Source organism: Leopardus geoffroyi, chromosome B2 (genome assembly GCF_018350155.1).
Source record: "Leopardus geoffroyi isolate Oge1 chromosome B2, O.geoffroyi_Oge1_pat1.0, whole genome shotgun sequence".
In the NCBI taxonomy this organism is placed as follows: domain Eukaryota; kingdom Metazoa; phylum Chordata; class Mammalia; order Carnivora; family Felidae; genus Leopardus; species Leopardus geoffroyi.
In genome coordinates this window covers 102,680,847-102,698,475 of record NC_059332.1, presented here as the reverse complement: position 1 = coordinate 102,698,475, position 17,629 = coordinate 102,680,847, and the positions used below count along the sequence as shown (strand labels likewise).

Here is a 17,629-nt window from a genome sequence, read left to right as displayed (position 1 = left end):
AAATAAACGTTGAAAAAAAAAATTAAAAAAAAAATGAAATGTTCTTATTTTAAAGATGAAAACATTTAAAATAATTACACGTAAACTTCAGTATCTCTGTTTGTCCTTTGTTCTCGTGGCTGCGCACACGAACCCGTAAGCTCAGTCAGGTAAGCCTCCACTCTTTCAGGTAGCAACTACACCTTAAATGAGAATACTGGGGATCTGGTGCGCAGATGGGCTGGAAATGGCTGTCTCAGGATATCCATGTACCAGCTTTTTACTGGGGAATTGATGCTTTTTTGGCTGACCCTTATCTTCTTTACTAAAGAAGATTTGGAAGGGAGCTTTGCATCATGTAGCTTGCCTGGTTGGCAATTTTGGTGTGTTCTTAGCCAAGAAGCAAGGGGTTCATCAAACCAAGTTTGAACCTTCAGCTCCACTTGGAGAATCGTGGTGGTTGGTGTAAGAATCAGCAAAGTCTTAGAAGTTCCCTGTCATGCGAGGCAAATTATAATTTGGTGCATAACTGAAATGTGAGTATTTTTTGAGTTGTTTGGTATCCTGGGCACAGAGTTCCCGATAGTCCGTGGCCGGCATCATGTGTGTTTTTTGTGTTTGTGTGATAATCACACGTGGCATTTCATCTTCTTCTCACTAGGTGTGTTTCATCCTTTATTTGAATAGGTAAGCCAAGATACACATCTAGTCTTGAGCCAGATAAATTCGGGTGACACAAAAATTAAGTGACTATTGAGAAGGAAAGATTTCATTACCTTCTTACCGTGTTTTTATACCCAGTAGAACACCAGTATTGGGGATTACAAGGATCTCAAATATGATGGAAGGTACTAAAACCCTGAGTCTTCTTTAAATATTACCAGTGAATAGAAGTGGGTATTCATTAATCAATTAACACATATTTATTGAGTGCCTCTGAGTTTAAAGAGTTTGAGGTGCTGCTGTGAGACTCTGTAGTGATCTCAACAGCACTTCCTAGAAACTCAAAGTGGGGGTGGCATTCGTATTCCGCCAGATTCAGGTGTAGTTACAGGGGGACCGTTCCTTAGAGAGAGTCAGATAACCTCTCCCAGCCTGCTCTTGACCATTGGCCCCACATAACTAAGACACTGACTTCCTGTTACACTCACGGAAAATGGAAGGGTGAGGTTCTCATGAACTTTTAAGTCAAAGTGCTGTTGTTGAAACTCATGCAGTGTGACATAACAGTGTGTGGTCAACAACTAAAATAAAGAAGTAGTATTCTTTACTTCCGTGAGTTTAAGAAAAAACCGTAAGTTAAGTATGAGCCTGTGTGGTGAGAACTGCCTTGTCCCCTATCTGCCCTGTGGTCTTTTAATTCTTTTATGCCCTTTCCAGACCCAGTATTGCCCTGGTTAAATCGGCCTAGGGTAACATCCTGTGTTGAGTTTTTTTCCAGGGCACAGTTCTCTGTATTAAGACTCAGCAACAGGGTCACCTTGGTGGCTCAGTCGGTTAAGTGTCCAGCTCTTGGTTTTTGGCCTCAGGTCATGATCTCAGTTTGCGGGCTTGAGCCCCATGTCAGACTCTGCACTGACAGTGTGGAGCCTGCTTGGGATTCTCTTTCTCTCTCTGCCCCTTTTTTTCTGGCTTTCTCTGTCTCTCTCTCAAAATAAATAAATTTTTAAAAAATTAAAAAAAAAAAGAGTCAGCAACATTTTTATGGAAGGGGCCAGATACTTTAGATTTTGCAGATCTATTAGTTTCCTAGGCTGCCATAATAAAATACCACAAAAAACTGAAATCTGTTTCTTTTGGTGGTTCATATCAACAGATATTTACTCTCTTAGAGTTTTGGAGGCTCTGAACAAGAAACCATTCCATGTCTCCTTTCAAGCCTGTGATGGTTGCTAGCAATCTTTGGTGTTCCTGAACTAGTAGATGCCTCGTTTCAATCTCAGCCTCTATCTCCACATAAATTCCTTCCTTCTGTGTATCTGTGTACCTTCCTGCTTTTATAAGGACACTAGCCATTGAATCTAGGGTCTACCCTAACCCCACATGACCTCATCTTAATTTCATCTACAAAGACCCTATTTCCAAATAAGTTCACATTCTGAGGTTCTGGGTGGATGTGAATTTTTGGGAGATATTATTCCACCATTCCAGAGGGCCATATGGTTACTGTTGGAATGACTCAACCCTGTTGTAGCATATAAGCAGCAATAAACAATACATCAATGAATCAGTGGGCTGTGTTCCAATAAAATTTTATTTATGGACACGGAAATGTGAATTATATGTGATTTTCACATGTCATGAAACATTGTTCTTCTTCTGATTTTTATCCAGCAATGTAAAAAACTATTCTTAGTTTGTGGATCATAGAAACAGTTAAGAGATGGGACAGGGAACAGCCAGATTTGACCCACGGGTCATAGTTGGTCAACACCTGATAGATAGTGTCGGTGGGCAGACAGAGGTAACTATCGGGTAATTTTCCTTCCTTCTGCTCATAAACCAAAGAGCCAAATTTGTGGAAAACCTGTTTGTGATTTGCATCAAGCAATTTTTGTTAGATAGCTTCATGTTTCAGCAGAGGGAAAACCAGACTGATCGGTAATGATGCTTGTTTGGCAGCATCATTCCTGATACGCTTGCCAAAATTTTGGAGAGGATTTTGTTGTCAAGATTAAGAGGTGATGCAGGCTTAAATGAAGAACATGACCTGGAGTCCTTATGCTGAAGGATTAGAACATTTCCCTCATGGGCTCGTAGTATTCCCTGTGCCAAATGTTGGAGTATACTTTGGAGGTGATTTTAAATTAAAGGCATTTTATGACTCAATACTACATGGCATCCTTTGAGATGTTGTCAATCCCTAGATACCCATTCACGGCCAGATATTAGATAATACTCTGCACATCTGCATTATCTTCTAATACTAAGAGTTCCCAAGTCATCTAGAGGCAAAGTAAACCTGAACTTTCTGATTTATCGTGTGTATTCTTTTTCATCAGATGTATATGATACACTTTTTTAAACTCATTGTTAAAGACAGTGAATATATATATGCCTTTTCAAATTGCAAAACCGATGCATGATCTTTATAGGAAATTTGAATAATGCCAAAATGAGTAATATAAAGAGTGAAAGTTTCCTATAATCCCAATTCCCAGAGATAATTTCTGAGATCTTGGTATTTATTTTTCCAAAAATTTCCACCCCATGTAATTGCGAAAGCAAATGAAAAAGTACACTGAACAGATATTTTCCATGTTTTAAGGAGATGGAGGGAAAAAGCTCGTGAACGTAAAGAGCAAAACGTATGACTAGGTATACAGATAGTCCCCAGCTAACAACGATTCGACTTCTGACTTTTTGTCTTTATGATGGCACAAAAGTAGTATGCATTCAGTAGAAACTGTACTTTGGCAGGGCTCTTGGGTGGCTCAGTCGGGGAAGCATCTGACTTCGGCTTAGGTCATGATATCGCGGTTCATGACTTCGAGCCCTGTGTTGAGTATATGGAACCTTATGTAGAGGTTGCTGACAGCTCAGAGCCTGGAGCCTGCTTCTGATCTGTTTCTCCCGCTCTCTCTACCCTCCCCCACTCACGCTCTCTGTCTCTCCCTCTCTCTCTTTCAAAAATAAATAAACGTTAAAAGAAAAAGGTAGAAACTGTACTTTGAAGTTTGAATTTTTATCTTTTCTGAGGCTACATTATTCGTATATATATATATATATATATATATATATATATAAAACAATGATATTATATTATACCAGGCAGTGGCAACCAGCCACAGCTCCCAGGCAGCCATGCGATCATGAGGATAAACAACTGACACACTTATAACCACTCTGTACCAGTACAGACCTTCTGTTTTTTGCTCTCAGTACAGTATTCAATAGAATATATGCGATATTCAACAGTTGTTATAAAGCAGGCTTTGTGTTAGATGATTTTGCCCAACTGTAGGCTAATACAAGTGTTCTGAGCATGTTTAAGATAGGCTAGACTAAACTATGATGTTCAGTAGGTTAGGTGTATTAAATGCATTTTCTTTCTTTCTTCTTCTTTTTTTAACAAAAGCAGGCTTCATGCCCAATGCAGAGCCCAATACGGGGCTTGAATGCATGACCCTGAAATCGAGACCTAAGATGAGGTCAAGAGTCTGACATTTAACTGACTGAGACATCCGGGTGCCCCTGAATTTTCAACTAAAGATATTTTCAATTTACGATGGGCTTATCAGTGAGTAGAGGAAGATATGTAAATTGTGAGTAGAGGAAGATATGTAAATATCTAATTATGCAATGAACTCATAGTATGCTGATAACAGGATATGAAAAAGTCATATTTCCTGATCTTAAGGTATATGTCTTTTGTTTTTGTTTCCATTCCAATAAGCAGAGAACGACCCACCGTAAGTAATGACTTACATATATATATATATATATATATATATATCAAAATCTTATTATTCAGAAACTCGCTAGGCCTTGGGTTTGGCAATGAATCTTTTCTCTCTGCTACAAAGAAATTCTAAACAGATATCCCTCCACCTTCTTCGAGGACATCAATATTTTAGTGAGGTTTTACATCAACACATTTTAGTAGAGGTTTTATCTACTGGGAATTGAGATATCTTGTGACCTTCAGTTTGATCTAGGTAGGAGTTGATTGCCAGGATCTGAAGTGGATTTCAGTAATAACTGGTGTGGTATATGTGCTTAGTAGCCCAGAACAGAATGGCCGAATTATCACCATTCTTCGATGACATGGAATCTTGTATACAAAAGTGGATAGATAATCCTCCACTTGCACACAAAAGTGGATAATCTTAACACTTACAGTATGCCTGCAAGTTGCCAACATCCTCTATTACTAGTGTCTTAGGGAACAGTATGGGCTTTGGAACCAGACAGACCTGGGCACGAGTCCTAAATTTACCCTCACAATGTGTGGAGCCATAAGTTACTTTAACTCTGAATTTTCTTATCTGCAAAACAGGAATAAATAGTACCCACTTTGTACAAGTGTCATAAAGATTAGTGTTAATGTGCGTGTGAAGCCCTGAGCCGGTGTCTCACATTTAGAAGGAGCTCAAAAAATGTTATTTCTTTTTTATTGTTACTATTGGAGAGATCTTTAGATGATCCAATCCAGCTCTCTTATTTAACAGGAAGAAATTGGATTCAGAAGGTTTATTGCTCTTAGGTTCCTCGGGTAGTTAGCGGCAGGCCAGGAAGGGTAATTTTGATACTCTGATTCTTCCCCCATCTTTTCATTCACTGAATTCATTCATTCATTTATTCATTCTTTATTCATCATTTATAATGCAGCCATTAAATTCCAGTTATTGTGCTGAAACCTGAGAATATAAAGGAGAATAAAATGCAGACTGTCTTGAGAAACTTACAGTCTAATGGAAAACAAATGCATACATAGATAAATTATTGTTCAGTTGGTTAGATGCTATAAGGAAGTTATTTTATACATATTTGTTAAAAATGGTCTGAATAGTGGCCTGACTTAAGTGTGGGGAAACATTAAGGCTTCATAGGGCAGCATGATATTTGAATCTAGCCCTGAAGCACGTACTGAAGATTTGAAAAGCAACTAAGTGTGTGTATGTGTTTCAGTATGTGCTTGGGAGGGCAATGGTGGTTGCAGGTGGTGGAAAAAACAGCCTGTGCAGAAGTTATGATGGTGTTAAAGAGTGTGGCATATTCAGGGCAGCTTGGATAGTTCAATGTGGTTTGGGTAGTGGGAAGAGGTGAGACCAGAGGATGCCACACAAAAGTGTCTGTAATGTAGCACCTCTTTTTCTACTGAAATGCAGTCATGCATTTTGTGGTAGCCAGAGTCCTAATGAAAGTTAAGTGTACATAAGGGGATAAATGAGTTTTTGTGATAAAACTCATTGGGATGTTTTGGGATAAAACGTGGTCCACCTTCAAATTAACAGGGCCACGATCGAACAAAGAAATTCTGTGTAAGGGTTGACTTACAGATAGTAGGCACTGAATAAGTATTCGTTAATCATTTTTATACAGTGGTCCAGTTACTTTAAATTTACTTTTGATACAAAAATCTAGGCCAATATAATAATTTACCCAATTCTGTTAAGTACAATAAAACTTTATTGACTTGTATTAGTTCATATAATTATGTGCTTTATTGTATTATGGTTATTAATTGACCTTTACAATCTGATTAATATAATTTGCTCATTTTTGTGGGATTTAATCCAGATAAAATTTCTTTTGATGGTCGCTAATTTGGCAAGGAGAATAGTCTGAACTGTCATAACTATATGTCCTATTTAATTACATCACATTTCCATGTTTAGTTGAAGTTCTGTCTCTTGTGCTCAGCATTTTACAGCATTTATGTATACCTTATGTGAATGAATATTTCCTGTTTTGATTTTGTTAAGGTGATTTATAGAAGTTTTTGTATGTGTATAATTAAAAAATTCCACCACGTATGTTTTTTTTAGTGCAATTTAAATTACATCCTCTTTGGAAAAGCGCTTTTTTCAGTGTATTATTCTATGCCTCCTATCCTAACATAACCATATTTCTACATTCCTTCGTATTTTGTTGATTCAGTTGATTTGTTACTTTTCTTCTCAGTTTTTCAGGAAGTTATCACTATGACATTTATTGCACTAAATTTGCTCAGCCAATCTTATAACTTTGTGATATAATTCTGAAGATGATCTGATTATAGAAACTTTAGCCTTCGTTTTGTAAAAAGGATTTCTTTTAATGGGGCACTTGGGTGGCTCAGTCAGTTAAGTGTCTAATTTCGGCTGAGGTCATGATCTCATGGTTTGTGAGATTGAGTCCCGCCTCAGGCTCTGCACTGACAGTGTGGAGCCTGCTTGGGACTCTCTCTCTCTCTCTCTCTCTCTCTCTCTCTCTCTGCCCCTCCCCACCCCTCTCTCTGTCTCAAAATAAATAAACTTAAAAAAAATTAAGTTCTTAATTAGTAGGTTTATAAAAATTCAAGGATTTTTGGAATCACCCTTGGTACGTTTCCTATGTCTTTAAGCTCAACCATACTCGAGAAATACCCCAAGTCTGGGAGTAATCACAACTGCTGTTGACTGCATGAAGCCAAGAACTTAGTCTGGCTGTGAAATTTTATCGTTAACTTCTTATCCCCATCACTGGGCCTTACCCCAAAAAAGGATGAAGGGGGCCGAATCTCCTCAGGGGTCTATTCAAGAGGTAATTAACATTCCTACCTAACCATTCTCTTCTTGCTCCCTTCAGTAGGCTCAGTACTTAGACTCCCCCTCACCCTCGGTCTGGATTCTTTCAGTGAGTCCTAATTATATTCATGGCCTTGGCTTTTAGGCTGAGGTAGCCTTTATGATCAATTTACGGGCTATTTTCAAAGAAACTTCCCAGTGTTTTACAGGGACTTTATTTACTTTCACAAGACCTCATCAATGTATTCATTATACAGAACCACATTGGTTGGCTTTCCTACTCTTTCCTTCATGCTGCCACCACCATAGGAAATTACATTGCAGGCAGAGGCTTCACGCAGAGAAAAGATGTCTCCTTATTCCGTGGAAGCAATTTCTGTCCTATGTGTTACTTTGGCTGTCATAACGTTCTCAGGCATGAACTTCACTCTCTTGATTAATATTTATAGCCCGCTCTTTAGGTACCTGTAATGTCGGTGTCTGTGGGAGTGGGGAGCTCAGTACGTGGCAGGCGGGAGAGTTGATACGGTCTGTTAATACATAAAGAGACCAGGGTTGTCCGAAGGTTCCACTGTCAAAGAAAGCCCTGGGACTCATTCTGGCCACTCCAAGTAGCAGGTGGCATGACCCGTTGGACTTGGGGCAGAAGACCCCAGCCCCTTGATGTTATTATAGCCGCTCGCTACTGGTTTGCTCTGTGACTTCAAGCAGTTCCTTGATGTTCGATACCTTTATTTCCCCATTCGTGATGTGGACTGAAAGACTGTCTCCGTGGAGCTTGTTACCAACAGGACAAATGGCAGGTCTGGGAGGCTGCCTTCAAGACATTCTCCTGTTCTCAGGAAGGATAAAAGTGGAGTCTTTTCCTCCCCCTGGAAAGAAGCTCCTTCCAGGAGTAGCTCACAGTTACAGGCACTGGAAAGGCCGGTCTGCGCCCTGCACTCTGCTGGCGCTCAGATCCTGCCCAGCTCTGGCTTAACACAACCATATTGCAGGTCTCCAAGTAGATCATGATACAGGATCTGGGCAGGCTTGGAGAGCAAAGAAAAAAAAAAAAAAAATGCTGGAATGTCTGTCTGGATTGAGAACTGCTCAGGAGCCATTGACGTAAACGTTTCTAATCTCTGTCATTAAGTTAGCAGGTGATTTTTGACAAACTACCTTGTGCTTTGTATCAACTTTTGTGCTTTATTAACTCATTATTGTTTATTCAGTTAACCCATGTTCTTGGAGAATCCATTATGTCTACGATATCATAAAATGCTATCCAAATTTTAGGGTTTAGGTCAAATGCTGCCTTCTCCATGAATGTTTTTTGAGACCTTTAGTTGCAGGTTCTCTTTCTTTGCTCTGGTTTCCTACTTTTTAACGTTCTTATGTGATGGTAAATATTAATGTTCTTTGTGTACATGTTCTCTTCCTATACTATAATTCTTATTTATCATCGAATCCCTAACCTGTACATCCCTTTGTACTTTACAGATAACTCAATAAATATGTAATAGAAGACATAGAAAAATAGCAGTAGTATAAGACAGTATATGATACAATGTGGGCAGATGGGTGGTACAGATAATATGTGTTCGAAGAATTAGGAGAAAGTGACTTGATGAGGAGGGACAGCCCCTTGGAAGTCGTCAGGGTGGTAATTAGTGGAGGGGGAGCGAAGGCATTTCAAGTAGAGAAAAAGCATTAGCAAATGACACACGTGGAAGAGAATATATCTTTGGGGAGCCGGGAGGAGATGATAGACAGTAAGTAACCACTAGAGGAGGGGACATTGCAAATGTCAAGCTAAGGCAATTACATTCTTCTGAAAGCCAAGGCTGGCTGCTCAAAAATGCTTGAGCAAGTGAGTGACAAGATCGAAGAGATATCTCAGGGAGATTTCTCGGGAATGGTATGCAAGGTAGTGAGAGAGCCAGGCAGCGGGGCGAGAGAGAAGAATTAGTTACTAGTGCAAGCATGTGTGAGCACCTTGCCCCAGGTATGGAGGTGTGAGGCCGTGCGACCAGAGCAGAGGAAGGGACTCTAAAGATTACAAAATGCAAGGATCAATAGGAGGGTGTGGCTGAGTTGAGGAGTAGGAAAAGGGTGGAATGAAAACTGACTCCCAAGTTCCTGTGTTTGGACGACTCGGAAAATAGTGATATCACTTATAATAATCAGAAAATCCATCTTGGAAGGAAAATAATGCATTCAGCTTTGGACATTTCTGCTTGAGGAAGGCACTGGAATGGGCGGGTACAGAGGAGACAGCTGTTCAAGTTCAGGACTGGAGGTTAGGAAGAGGGTCCTAGGTAAGGAAGTTAATGCAGATAGAGTCCAGCGACTTGCTCTTGTTATAAGCTGGCAGGACAAAATCCTATTTGGTTTTGCCATCTGCCTTTGCCTTTTGTAAAGCACCTGGTGCATAGTAGGCATTTTGTGAATCTTTTTTTTTTTTTTTTTTTTTTTTGCAAGCTACCTGGAATCATAAGCAGCCCTGTGCCACCTGTGTCTATGCTCAAGGTACAACGAAAGCACTTAAATGTGGAATTCACAAGCCCATAAAATACTTAGGTAACAGTCTTAGTCTTCTCCCTCTCCTGGGAAATATTTTATTAGTACAAGTTACCAAATTCAGTTTTATAACTTGTTTTAAATATAAAATGTGTTGAAAGGCTCTAAGCCTGTTACAGGCAGGATGCCTCAGTTAACTGGTATTTTGTACTCGCTGAGCTCTCAGGACCCTTAAAATTCTAAGAAATCTATGTTTCCTGAAGTCAAGTAAAAACAAAACAAAACAAAACAAAACCAAATAGAACTTAGCTAAACCTACCAATCATTGAAATATTGAGCGTGTGTTTTACATCACACACCCCTCCCGTTGGCCCCATGCTGCTCTGTAAAGTAATCCAGTACTGAAAATGATCACTGAGACTTGCGAACGGGACGTTTTGGTTCCACTTCTGTAGCTTTGTGGTCTGCTTCTCTCCTCCCAGCCTGGGAGTGCTGGAGCGATGCATCTTTCCACGGGTGCAGGGAAGAAGTCAGTTCTCAGAGGTGCTGGACCGATGCCTGGTTGCTCCTGGAGAATTGTGCGGCCGCCAGCGCAGCTGCGCTCCTGGTTACACGCTGACCAAGAAAAGTCCCTTTCTATGCCCTGATTTCTCAGCCCGTAGACACCGAGGCACCAGGATGTTGCAAGGAATGGGGAGGCGCTCTGCCCTATAAGTATGACCTCCTCGAGTTGCCCCCCTTCCTCCTCGCTCTAGCCTAAACTACGGTTTACACTAATGCAGCACGGAGACGACACAGGGAAGTCTCTCCTCCCTTCTGAGAAAGACACGCACCCCTGCCAAGCTGCAGAGAAAGAAAGGATGGCAGGATGGTAGGAAAGGGCTTTTTTGGTTTCTGCTGCAGTGACTGGAGGAGGTGTGGCATCATAGCAAAGCCCTGAATTGGGACACAGCGGGAGGGGTGCTACTCCTTAGCTGTGTGACTCTTTTCAAGTTACTCTCCCACTCTGAGCCTGCATTTCCTCTTTGCAAAGTGTGGGTCTCCAACTAGATGATCTCGAAAGCCTCTTTCCTTTCCTAATATTCTATTCTTTTTTAATTTTATGAAGTGAAAGAAAGAAACACTTTAAGTTAGTCTTGTCATAATACCACTGGATTACTAGGCCATGTCTAGGTCACAGATAAACACTTCTCTATGCTTTTTAAATACCCTGGGAAGAATAAAGAAAAAGTAAGTTCGGAGGACAAAATTGCCCTTCACCTTTCTGTTAAATTCAGGAAACCACAACCTTGATCTAGGGTTCATAAATTGGCCAGAACCTGAGTTTTGAGGTGGTAACCACTTGTAGGCTGAACTTGTAGGCTGGCCTTGAACGTGTACGCGGGGCTCCCGGCCTGAAGGACTAAGTTACAGCATGGAGGCAAACCAGCTTCTGATTAAACCCTTCCACCTAGCTCTGCTTCTGGTTATTAGGGGGTGAGCTTTCGGTTGCCACTGTGAGTGGGAAACGGGGTTGGTGCAGACCCTTGGCGGGGGTTGGCATCTCTCTGCTCATGCGTGTTGTTCACACTGAAATCCCATAATGTCCCCCAGGCAGCTTAATTCTGTGGTAGAACCAACTTGAATAATTAAACAAAGCAAAGATTTGACAACACTGTACTTGTGGTACAACACAGCTGTGATTCCGTGAGCTCAGCGGGGAGAAGGAGTTGGGGGCATCTGTCACAGCAAAAGCATGCTTTGGAACAAATAACAATTTAGCAGACATCCCATGTGCTCTAGAATAGAGGCTATGAAGAATATGGTCTGTCAGGAGTGAATGGGTCGTGGCGTCTGGCTGGGAGATGTTCAAGGGGCAGTTCATGTCCGCTTGGCCACGGGTGTCTTATGAAACGAATCTCCGTGCCAGGGGTGGGTCACCACATGTTCCTCTTCTTCTAGAAACACTTACTAATTGGTTCGTGGATGAGCGGTAAGTAAACAGCTGGAGAAAAAGATCAGTCTTTGGCACAACTGAAAATTTGATACCTTTTGTGTGTGTTGGTGGGAACCCTAAATGTTGAAAAAGACTACAGATTCTTTGTCTATGAGATATAACAGAAGTTAGTGTGTTTGAAAGAATTTCTTCCCTGTTGCCTTCTCCTACTGGGTAAGGCTTTAAAGAAGTAAAAATGGTTCATAAGAAGTAACCAGTTTTCTGATGCGGGACTCTGATTCTCTGCATTGCAAAAGGATTCTCCTTTATTTTATCTCGAATGTGATGGCTCTTTGTGTTCCCAAGCAGGACAGGGGATGCTTTTCAATAGTTGTTTCCTCCCCAGTGACAGTCAGTTCTGCAGAAGCCATTTGTGCAGGGAGCATGATCTGCTCAGCAAATGAGAACCTGAGCCTGTTAAGCATTGGGACAATTCTGCGACGCCGTATCTCTACAGAGCAGCAGTGAGCTCAGATCTTAACGTTAAATACCTTTGAACTGCAGGGCTCAGCTACAGGAATAGATCAGCATTGATTCTAAAAAGCAGCAATATTGGGTGCCTGGGTGGCTCAGTCGGTTAGGCGGCTGACTTCGGCTCAGGTCATGATCTCGCGGTCCGTGAGTTCGAGTCCCGCGTCGGGCTCTGTGCTGACAGCTCAGAGCCCGGAGCCTGTTTCGGATTCTGTGTCTCCCTCTCTCTGACCCTCCCCCGTTCATGCCCTGTCTCTCTCTGTCTCAAGAATAAATAAACGTTAAAAAAAAATTAAAAATAAATAAAAATAAATAAAAATAAAAAGCAGCAATATTAATATGTGATTTGTATATCTGACTTCAGAAAGCTCCAAGAAAGTTAAGTTACTGTCATGCTTCTTGGTGTGTGATTAATATAACTGCAATCATAGTTGTTTTCTAAAAAAAAAAAAAAAAAAAAAAAAAAAAAAAAGTCAGTGCCCTTCAGAATTCAACTTTTTCTCATTTTTAACATGGGCAACTTATGTAGTTTAAGATCACAGTAAAGTTCTGAAAGCACATATTTCAAATATTATGGAAGATGTGTGAAAATATTAAATATTGATTTTTTTAACTCTTTAAAATCTTTTTTCTGATCTGGGCTGTCTTGCATTGACTTTTTTTTTTCCTCTTGTTTTCATTTATTTTTCCCTTCTTGACTTCTGTCTCCGCTTTTGGAGATGTCTCCCTTCCTTGTCCACTGTGGAATCCACACGGCATTTTGTTCTTTCTCCATCAGATAATGTCTTCATCCTGGTCTGATGACCACAGCACCAACCAGGTATCTGTCCATCACTCTGGTCCCACCTCTGTCAGACTTGTGGTGGGTCTGCTGCAACAATAACTGCCTGATAGATTGGTCACAAAACTCAAGTCATTTTCTATAGAAAATTCTCTTCCTTTAGGTCCTACTGTTGGCCGCCCTACTCAAAACGCTGCCCCATGTTCTCGCCTGGCCAGTCCCAGAACCTGGCATTTTTTGCCCGTGACGGACCCTCCCATTCTTAGTTATCCCATGCCTATAACTTCACTGGGTCTCCCTATGTCAAGTTTCTCAACTTTGATCACTACAAAATATTTCGGAACAAAAATTTCTTTACTTTCTGGTAAACCCACTTACTTTTTGGTAAACCCAAACTTTCTGTTTGCAACCCACTTGGCTTCAAATTCTTTTATCAGATTTTTCTCATGTTTAGCTTTACCTTTAATGTATCCACATGTAACTTTTAGGGCAAAGCTCCCAGACTCCCATTACTTAAGTTTCCTCATTGTAGGCTACATATACTTTTTCTATAAAGCCTTGGCCATTGTCAGTCGTATCCCTCCCACGGGTCTACTCCCAAAGGTGCTCAACGTCTTTTCCCCTGTTCTGGAATGCACTCCTTCCTTTTATTTGCCAAATCCACGTCTATATGGAGCAGTGGCTTAGAGCTTGGGTGCTAGGGGCCAGATGTCCTGGGCTCAAATTCTAGCTCTGCCATTTGCCATCTGATTCCTGTTGTACAAGACGCTTAAACTACCTGAGCCTCAATATCTTCATCTTTAATATGGAGATGATAATATGACCTTACTTGATAAAGCTGTCGTAAAGACTGAATGAGTCAGTTCACATAGAGCTTAGAATGGGTCTTCACAGGGTGAACACTACTCACACACATTCAACGTTTCACTGGTCTTCACTGTCTGAAGCTATGTCTCACCCCAGTCTCTTTTCTTTTCATCCTCTGAAGACTGAACACAAGATTCTGCACGTAGAAGTTGCTCAATAAATATTTGTTGAAATCATCTAGACAGTGTTGGGAGACAGCTGACTTCTGTGGGTTTGGGACTTGACTCTTGGTTGCCTGAGAAAAGAACAGGGCACTGCCATATATCCTATGTCTTATGCTGTGTCCTTGGTCCCTATAAGAGGGCCTGACATATGGTGAATGCTCAAAATTTGCTATAAATGTTTGAATAAATGAATGAATGAAATAAATTGTCAAACTTTTCAAAGTTTAATTTAGCAACCACTTGAGTCACGATGAAATAGCGTAATTTATTTTTAAATTAGAAATCATTTTTAGCGTTGGGAATAATAGTATATATAAAAAGGAAAGTTATATATAAAATACATAATATATATGCACATGTTAAAATATGCATACATAGAATATATAGTGTATCTGTTAAGTATACGTATTATAAAACCATATACATCTTATGTATATATGTATTTTTTTTGAAAAGTAAAAAAAGACAAAACATACACAACCCCATAACTGAAAATATCTATATTTTCCTCAAATGTATGTATAGATTTGTTTTAAATGTGTAGATTTAAAAATAATGAAATCGAATCATAGTGTTCTTACTATTTTATAAACTCCATCATTTTGTTTACTCACACTTGTAGTGTGAACTAGATGTCTACTCTATAACAAACACTAAAAGTGGGTTACAGAGTCCATCGGTTTTTTGGTTTTTTTCTTCTTTCGACACATCTACTCGTGCAGTCCCACTTTCTTACCCCGATGGTGTCTATTTGGAAATGTTACAATTTAAAATTTCCAAGAGGGGGGGACGTCTAAATTATACTAGGACATGTTAGCATTCCAGAAAATATGCTTAATAACTTTGCCTTTACTTTGATTTTCCTTTTAGTTTGATTTTATTATATTTTATTTGACATGGATTTATAGCTGAAATTCCCCATTTATTTCAGAACAAACACTGAAATTAAGGCTTTAGCAATAGAGCATACAGGTGGTGCACACTTCGGTAGATGTTTTCAAGGAGATTAAAGCCTTTTGCTTTCTATTTAGCAAATGTCCCATTCAGCTGTATGTGGTGGGAGGGTCTCGCAAGTAGCTCTCTCTTTCTCTTACAGCTGTAAGAGAAAGTAAGGACACTGCTGCTTCTCCCCAATTCCATTTGTGTTTACGAAGGACTTTCAGTTTTAAAGGTCACTATAATGTCAAAATGGCTGAACAAAAGGGCACAACAATTGACCGGAAAAATGACAATGATTTAACCAAGAAGCCTTCCATTGCAAATGGGGCAAGAGTAATAGAGAAGGTGTTGGATCAAGGGAACAGTTTGGACCCTGCTGTTGAGAGCTTCAGGTAACTGCTGCGGGGGTTGTGCAACTCTACCTGGCCTTGTGGGTGGCTGGGACAGCCCTGTGGCTGGACTGGCCTTGAACCAGGAAGTCAGGTTGTCAGTAAGCTCACTTTGCTTTCACAAATATTTACTAACCACCACTTTCTTCTCCTTATTGCCACAGAAATGGAAAAAAAAAAAAAAAAGGGAAAAGCAATTTTAAAAAGCAACATGAATTTCAGTTTCAGGTTTGTGAGGTATTACAGATAAAGAGTTATGCTGAAGGAGCTTTTTTGTTTTTTTTTGCTTTAACACAAGATTTTTGTTTCTCCTGATTCACTGAAATGGCATAGCAAGTAAATGTTTAAGAGATGAATTTCAGATAGAACCTATAAGTGAAATTAATACACATATCCAGTTTACAAGTTGGGCTGAGCTTTGAGTCTAGAGGATAAGGGGATAGAATGAGGAGAAAAGGTAGTAATACTCACATATCTAATTAAGGGTTATTGGGGTAATTTAATTATGCCAAGGATAAATAATAATATTTCATGCAATGACAAAGATAACCCTGAAGAAACGGACAATTTCTATAAGGTCCCTACATACCATATCATACCTTTAACCAAAAGAAAATTATAATATATGCACCAAAGTGTCCTTGTAATAGTTTTGAATAACTGTGGCATGTTTTCTTAGTCCAATGGTTGATACCATGGACAAGTCAGAGATATTTCATTATTCCAAAGGTTCTGTGGAAGGAGTTTTTGGTAATGTCTCTATAACTACTAATAGAAAAGTACATTTTTGTGACACTGAGTTTTATTTACTTGGAGTTTGTCTTCTAAACATGCAATGTCCAGGGACGCCTGAGTGGCTCAGTCGGTTAAGCGTCTGACTTCAGTTCAGATCATGTTCTCATGGATTGTGAGTTCAAGCCCCGCATCGGGCTCTGTGCCGACAGCTCAGAGGCTGGAGCCTGCTTCAGGTTCTGTGTCTCCCTCTCTCTGTGCCCCTCCCCCCGCTCACGCTCTGTCTCTCTCTGTCTCAAAAATAAATAAACATAAAATAAATAAATAAATGTGCAATGTCTAAAGAGAATGACACTCTGAAAGCACAGTACAGCTTCAGCTGGTCAGTTCCATTTCTTCCTCACTTTAAATCTGTTTTAGGCTTATGCAACACCAACAGAATGGAATGATTACTAAAGTATTTACTTTGTAAAGATACTAATTTTCCAACAGACCTTTCATACTTTAGAAGGTCCTTGGGAATCAAATCTTATCTTTTTCTTTCTCCCTGCCTTCTAGCTCCCTGTCTGGTAGAACTTGTAAAGTAAATTGTTTCAATGTCCTTGAACATTTTGTTCACATACTTTGAAAAAAGGCAGGGGCGCAAAATGATGTTTTTCCAGGTACCATATTACAAAAAGAAAAAGAGTGCCTATTAGTCCAGCTTCTATATAAAACTTTTCAGTCTTCCAATTTATGAAAGCACAGCTAACTAGAATATTAGAGCTAGGTAGAAAGACTTTTAATGAACCCTTTGATTTACTAGAATTAGAAGATATTTAAGGGGCACCTGATCTGGCTGGCTCAGTTGGTAGAGCATATAACTCTTGATCTCAGGGTTGTGGGCTTGTGCCCCTGTTGAGTGTAGAAATTACTTAAAAGACTAAAGTGGTTTTTTTTTTTTCAAGATATTTAAAGGATCACTTAGGCTCTGAAGCTAAACCAAATATGATCAATTTTTTCTTCATATAAATATGATATAGAAGCTCAATGAAAACGTTTGTGAAAAATAACACATACATCTGTGTATTTATTCCAGTCACTATATAGCTTAGTTTTGTCTGTTTTTGCAACTTGATGTAGATGGGGATCATCAGTGCCACCAACAATCAGAATTTATGTTCTGATCGTTCTACCGTCCTCGCCAACACTTGATACTGATGAACTTCATTTTTCTTTTTTTATTGGAGTATAGTTGACACACAATGTTGCATTTGTTTCAGGTGTGCAACTCAGTGAGCTAACACATTTGTACATTCTGGTATGTCCTCCACAAGTGCAGTTACCCTCTTTGCTGTTACATTGTTACATCGCTACTACACCATCGTTGACTGTATTCTTCACGCTGTGCCTTTGATTCCCTGTTGCTTACTCATTCCATAACTGTCAGCCTATACCTTTCACTCCCCTTCATTCATTTTGCCCGGCCTCCTACCCCCCGATATCAGCAAACTTGAAAATTTTGCCTTTCCGGTGTTTGGCAACGGTATCTTGCAATTTTGGTTTGCATTTCCATGATAACTGACAGGATTGGACATCTTTGAACATCTTCTAATATTGTTTTCATACATTTCTATTTT

General features: G+C 39.8%; 1 long non-coding RNA gene across 1 annotated transcript in view; it reads left to right on the top strand.

Annotated features, from left to right (window-relative positions):
• LOC123608887 overlaps nucleotides 1-17,629 on the top strand; it is a 65,200-nt gene that overhangs the window by 17,999 nt on the left and 29,572 nt on the right. The window lies entirely within an intron of this gene.